We start from the raw sequence: 7,276 nt of genomic DNA on the forward strand, positions 1-7,276 counted from the left end.
AAACTAGATACCCCAAAAATGATTGTGGCCAAGTTTGGAATGATTTGGCTCAATAGATTCAGAGAAGATTTTTGTAAAAGATTACTTAGATTTACGAAAAATTGTAAAAAATTGACTATAAAGGGCAATAACTTCTACAGGGGTCTAACTTTACTGAGCATTATAATTGTTAACAGTTTATCTCTATCTATAATAATATTCAAGATAATAACCCAAAACAGTAAAATTTCTTTAAAATTACCAATTTTGGGGCAGCAACCCAACAACGGGTTGTCCGATTCATCTGAAAATATCAGGGCAGGTAGATCTTGACCTGATACACAATTTTACCCATGTTAGATTTGCTCTAAATGCTTTGGTTTTTGAGTTATAAGCCAAAGACTGCATTTTACCCCTATGTTCTATTTTTAACCATGGCTGCCATCTTGGTTGGATGGCAGGGTCACCGGACACATTTTTTTAAGCTAGATACCCCAAAGATAATTGTGGCCAAGTTAGGATTAATTTGATCCCGTAGTTTCAGAGGATAAGATTTTTGTACAAGATAACAAACATTTACGAAAAATTGTTAAAAATTGACTATAAAGGGCAATAACTCTTTAAGGGGTCAACTGACCATTTTGGTCATGTTAACTTTTTTGTAGATCTTGCTTTGCTGAACATTATTGTTTATTACGGTTTATCTCTATCTATAATAATATTCAAGATAATAACCAAAAACGGCAAAATTTTCTTAAAATGACCAATTCTGGCGCAGCAACCCAACAACGGGTTGTCCGATTCATCTGAAACTTTCAGGGCAGATAGATCTTGACCTGATAAACAATTTTACCCATGTCAGATTTGCTCTAAATGCTTTGGTTTTTTAGTTGTAAGCCAAAAACTACATTTTACCCCTATATTCTATTTTTAGCCATGGCGGCCATCTTGGTTGGTTGGCGGAGTCACCGGACACATTTTTTAAACTAGATACCCCATTGATGATTGTGGCTAAGTTTGGTTAAATTTGGCCCAGTAGTTTGAGAGGAGAAGATTTTTGTAGAGGCTAACGACGGACGACGAGGTGAGCTAAAAATCAAATATAATTATCTGCCTTTGATTTCAAATGGATTTTCTTTTCTGAACAGTCTAAATATACTTAAAAGACACAAACAAATCATAAGTTTATCATGTTTATCTAATATTTCAAGTTGAAAGAAAATTATAATACATTATGTTTAACCAATGTTAAATATGTCAATATAGTATGGTTGAAAAAGGACAACCAATATAGATTAAGCAGAAATTGCAAGCCTCATTAATAAAAAAAAATCAAAAGATATTACCTGTATAAATGTAACAAATTTTATAACACTTTCGGATTTCATGAAATTATCATGCAGTATGGATGTTCGACAAATCTTGGATTAGGAAATTGCCACATTTTGAACTCTCCAACACCAGCTGTAGCTTTGTCCTAATGCGATCTATTTTCTTGCAATGTTTTATAAGAAGATGATAATGTGAGCTTTTTTCAGTACGGCGATTGTTTAAATTTGATACTTTACTGAATATTGTGTCCTAAAATCAAACATGTTAAATTATGAATGTCTTATTGCAACACTGTGGGAAATCTATAGAAAAATAAAGCGTTGAGGATCATTATGATAGATCATGATAGGCCATGAGCATATTGTGAAGACACTTATCTATACCTTAAAACCTGGCGTTGTCTTCTTAGAATGATTAGATGTACAGTTTTGCTGTTGCTGAGTTGCTGTCAATTGACTTAGATCCAAAATCTCCTTTTAATAATTTCACATATCTGAGTTATTGACTCTATATGTTGTTTACATAGTATATATTCATTTAAGTACACATCTCTAGTTTATAGTTTTGATTTATAATTAAGAAAAGAGAAGGGTTTGACATGGTTAACAGAACAGATACAATTGGAAAAAATATCAAGAGTAGAAAAGAACAGGAAAATAGAAAAAACTCATTAAAAGAACGGCGAAAGAAACCAAAGTGTTTTACCATTTAATAAGGAACGTTCCGTTTTGAATTTTTCCTCGGAATTCTTAATTTTTATATTTTACTTTTTACCACCAATCTTTGGATTGCCAATAGCAACGCCACGGTTTATAACTAATGCCCAACTTTGTTAATAGTCTGGATTCTTGTGGTTAACGGAATAATGTTCGTCTTTTCTCGACTTTTTATCGTCTTTGTCATGGTATTGTCTATTTTTCTTCTACTTACGGTTTTATTATAATATCCTTCTCTTTTTAATGTGTATCTTGAGATAACATAAGAAAGCAATTAACTATGCAGTTAAAAGATTGAATAGCAAATATGGTGTGAATGCCAATGAGACAACTCTTCACAAGAGATTAATGACACAGAAATTAATAAATGTATGTAACCGTACGACCTTCAACAATGCGCAAAACCAATTCTGCATTGTAAGTTATACGCAAATTTGTATTGTCCATGTTTATATAACTTATTTTACATCATGCATTGATTTTTGTTATTTATTCTGCAAAGAAAACAAAACCCACATAAAAGCACAGTATTGATTACATGAAAATTGATATCAAAAGGCGGAAGATACCAAAGGAACAAATGAGTCGAAAATAAATGGATTTCATAAAAACAAAGTATAACGACAGAAAAGACCAAAGGTACACCCAGAAAAGTAAGTAGATCTTGCCTCAGATTTGGACCCAATCTCAGTAATCGTGCACCTACATTGAAATATGTGGGTTAGAACCACTCTTGTGCAGATTGCGTTCGACTACGATATTTGACGCGCATTGACATTTGTGTTACCGAATGTGGATGGATCGTTCGTATAACATTCAAAACGGGCCACCATGAAATATCCGAATGAATCATACATGATGCCTTTTGTAAACGTTATAGAACTGTATCAACAGCTTATGTATGGCATAATTTACAATTGGTATTTTAAAAAGTCAATTTGAATGTATCATACGTTTAACAGATACACGTTTGTGTGTAACTCTCCTTATCCGAAGGTAAACTGTGAGAATATCATAGAAACAAATAACATTCAAATGTTATATAGAAATGTTTAAACTTAATTAAATCAAGTAAATCTAATGAAAGAAAAACATCTTGGTACACAGAAAATTAATACGATGTTGTATACAAAAATGGAATGCTGGTGTTCTTGCAAAATAAAAGTTAGATTACAAAAAAGCCTTATCAGCAGGAAAATTCAAAACAGAAAGACCTTTAAAAAAAGGCAAATTCAAAATCTAAAACAGTTCAAGCGAATTGAAAAAACGTGTTCCTGTCTTTGGTACAGACATTTCTCTCTGCAGAAATGGTGGATGAAACTTGATTATATAGCTATCTACACTCTCGTGGAATTCTGTAGGACACATGTGAGAATCGCATATAATTTCATTATTGTGTGAAAAAAAAGGTCAATCATAAGTATGCAGTTGAAAAACAGTTTACTTTAATGACTGAAATACAGCAGATGATGAACTGAACCTCAAACGGGAAAAGAAGATTAGTTTCTAATCATGAATAAATATTTGGTATCCTTATAAATTCATACAGTATTTGTATATAAGAAAGAAAGTGTCAGACTTAAAAAAACAAATTTCAAATCAATTAACGCTACCAATACGAACAAAACACAAATATCCAAGACAACCAATGATTACTGCTAAATTTAAGAATCCTCAATAGAACGACAGTCATTTACAGACATAATATAACGCAAGAACAAACCATCTAAAACAAAATGAAATGTCGTTATCAATTTCGGTATGTGGCTTAGATTTTTTTCAGTTATGTTTAGTGAACAACGGTATTATAATATTGACTTTATCGTCACTCATCTAAAGGTGTGTGGCGCGAGGAAAAGAAACCGCAATGACGATATTTTTTTTAAAAAGTCATTAAGACAAGGTATTGTACAGGCAATGCAATGTGATATCCAGTTTGTTGAAATTGTAACAAGTGCTTCATGAACAACTGAATTCCAAATCAAATCTATGTATCTTAGACATTTTTTGTAAAGGATTTAAGTAATTTATAGGAACAAAATAGCCGATCTAATGAATAACCACTAATTTCACGTATCAGGTATACTTACGGAAGACCCTAGGTCATTAATGTTTTATTATAGTTGTACTGTTCAGGTGTTTCTATTTGAGCTGTTGCCTGTTTTATTTGAGTTATTATTTTGTTTCTTCCCTCTTGGTTTCTTTTTTGCCCTGACATTCCGATATACATCACGTAAATTGATATATCAAATGTCACTTCAAACACAGGAATGACAAAAGAGTCATTAAGTCTACAGAACTTAAGAAAATAGTATGCACTATTAAAGATTGTAAATAGAAACAGGAAATGTGTCAAATAAACAAAAATCCGTCTAAAGATAAGAAACTGCTATACTCTATATGAAGAAAACAAAAGTACAAGATATTCACATACATCACAATCTAAAACATATTGTAAGAACTTGTCAATGATAGTGTGACCTGTTCTTAAAGAGTTATATAAGTTTTAAATGCTAAGACTGAAGAAAGGACATAAAAATAATATACTAGTACAAGAAAATAGTAACAAGAAAGGGATTTTCCTATATGGTAACGGTGTAATCTATAACCAATAAACATAATTAAAAAAAATGTATTTATGAATGTAATTGTTTGTTATACTTCAGATTGCACTTTAATATTAAAATATTCATTCATTCCTAAATTAGAAAACTGAAGACTAAGCAACACGAACCCCTCCAAAACTGGGGTCGATTACAGGTGCTCTGCAAGGGTAAGCAAATCCTGCTGCACATGTGGAAACTGTCGTGTTGTGCCTTTGCCATTTTGATAATTGATTTATAATTTGTTTTTTCTTGCACTTTTTAATACAATTTATGTTGATGGTTCTGATAATTTGTTCACTGCTAACGAAGTCTCTCTGTCTGGCTATCTGTTTGTCTGTCCATCCGCCAGTTCCGAAAATCAGTTTTCCGCACTTTTTGTTATTACGTTGAGATATTGATCTGATATTAAGCTTATTGTTTTATAATGACAAGTTACAGGTCAATTTCGAATTTTGATTCGGTGTAATGATTTTGTGCAGAGTAAAGGTCTTCTAATTTCGAAAATTCACTTATATAATCAGTTTTCTGCATTTCCTGTTATTCTTTAAGTTGTTGATTTAATAATTGGTGTATAAATTTATCATGACAAGTTGCAATTCAACACTTTTATCTTGTCATGCTTGAAGATATTGACTTGATATTTGTTTATAACATATTTCACGCCCTGAAATGTTATAGAGCAAGATGGTTGCCTTGCAATATTCATAGAATGTTTGTTATTTTCTCAATTTTTTAGGAAAGGGTATTATTTTCAGGTTTTTATTAATTTTATAATAACTGATATGTTTTGTTGCCTTAGAATTTCATCGGTTGTTTGTATCAATTTATTGGTGTCATTTTGACCTTTAACATGTTTAACTGACATCTCTATCATGTCTATTTCTCCATCTTGAGATAATACAATAAATCCCTCGTCTCCCGTCTCGTCTTCATTTTAACGTTTATAAAACATGTAAACTCCATGTTTTGATGTGAGAAATCACAATAAGCGCTTTAATAGTGATAATACAAAAAAAATCATGAAGTATAAGGAGTACAACTGTAAATTATTTTTAAATAAAACCCCTCAAATTCGATGGAATTCTTTAAAGGCCGCGTTCAGAGAAATGTAAATTGACAAACTAAAATAAACCGAAAGCTCAACTCCCTTTTGAAAGGGAACACATATAACGGCGCCTATAAGAATCAAAATAGCATTACTATTGAAAGGTCGTTAAGGGGTTTAGTAAAAAAGATATATTATGCATTATATTTATTCAGCGCTATGCACGGGAGAATGCATGCGCAGTCCTGTTTCAATAAATTATTTTGCCTTGTGCAAGAAGATGTCAATGCATTACCAAATGTTGTGTTAATTACATCTGTAACTTAACGTTATGAAATAATATAGCATTAATGAATGTGTGTTTTCATAATGGCCCTGTTCCAAGGTTTGTAATAATGGTCGAGGAAGTATGTAATTGCCAGAGGCAACACCGAAGGCCATTACAGACATCCGAGTTCATTAGTTCTGACCGAGAACAGATAACAGGGCCATTATAAAACACCCATTTTTGAATACATTTATCAACCAAGTGAACAAAAGTGTATGTTTTGCTGCCAACTTGATGTACTCTCTAATCTCTTAATGACGGTTTAGTTTGGAAAACAAATGTGTTCTTCACTATAATGATAAAACTTTTAATATACCAAATATCCAAGAAATTAAGTTGACAGAAGTTATGTGTTGAAAAACAGGATGAACAGTGATCCCTATATTTGGTTCCTCTAATGTTGGTTGCTAGTCACTAAATTAAATAAAATACAAAAAAGTATTGTTATTATATTTTTTTCAAAACGTAATTAAATCTAATAAAACCATTAACAATATTAAATTTGAAGTTTAAAATTAAAGTGAGGATTCAAATTTCCCTTTTCATGAACAAAATGTTAATGTTTACAATTCCACCAGTTACTGAAGCACCACAAAGAATATAAATGGGTTTGTTTCCTGTCGATTTTTTACTTTAAATTTATTACATTTGATATTAACACTGTTTTTCTGTAATGGTCCTGTATTAATGCCCAGTTTGTCTGTATTAAGCCCAGTTAGGGTTTTTGATAAACAGTCTTTTGTAAAAATTTATTCGTACGCAGTTGGTTTATAAATAATAATAATAGTAAAAAAAAAAAACCAAAAGGTTATATTTTATTTAGTGACCTATACATATAAATAAAACATTAAATGATAAGAGTGCTCATTTTATGTTTTCTTTTTGTTACCAAAATCATTTATATTATATTATTTTATAATTTTGGTTAGGGGATATATGGTACATGACAATGCATACTTAACAATGCTTAACGTACTGCAAATGTTTAATCACTGCTTGTAAGTTACTAATGAATGTTTTCAACATTAAAGGTAATAAGTTCTGAACCTTTGTAAGAAAAACCTGCTTAAGCCTTATATTCTTGATATCAAAGGGAGAACCCGATCTTGACGAGTTAAATGACAATAGTGTTAGTATTCCTCATTTTACTTGCGGCATTTTCATATCGTGAAATCCTATAAAGATCGTAGAAGTTATGGAAAGAGTATTAGAGGAGTCGTTTTCTATAAGTTGCTTTTATAGAATTTGTTTTCTCTAGAAACATTTTAAA

The sequence above is a fragment of the Mytilus trossulus genome, chromosome 10, assembly GCF_036588685.1.
Source record: "Mytilus trossulus isolate FHL-02 chromosome 10, PNRI_Mtr1.1.1.hap1, whole genome shotgun sequence".
Taxonomy (NCBI): Eukaryota; Metazoa; Mollusca; class Bivalvia; order Mytilida; family Mytilidae; genus Mytilus; species Mytilus trossulus.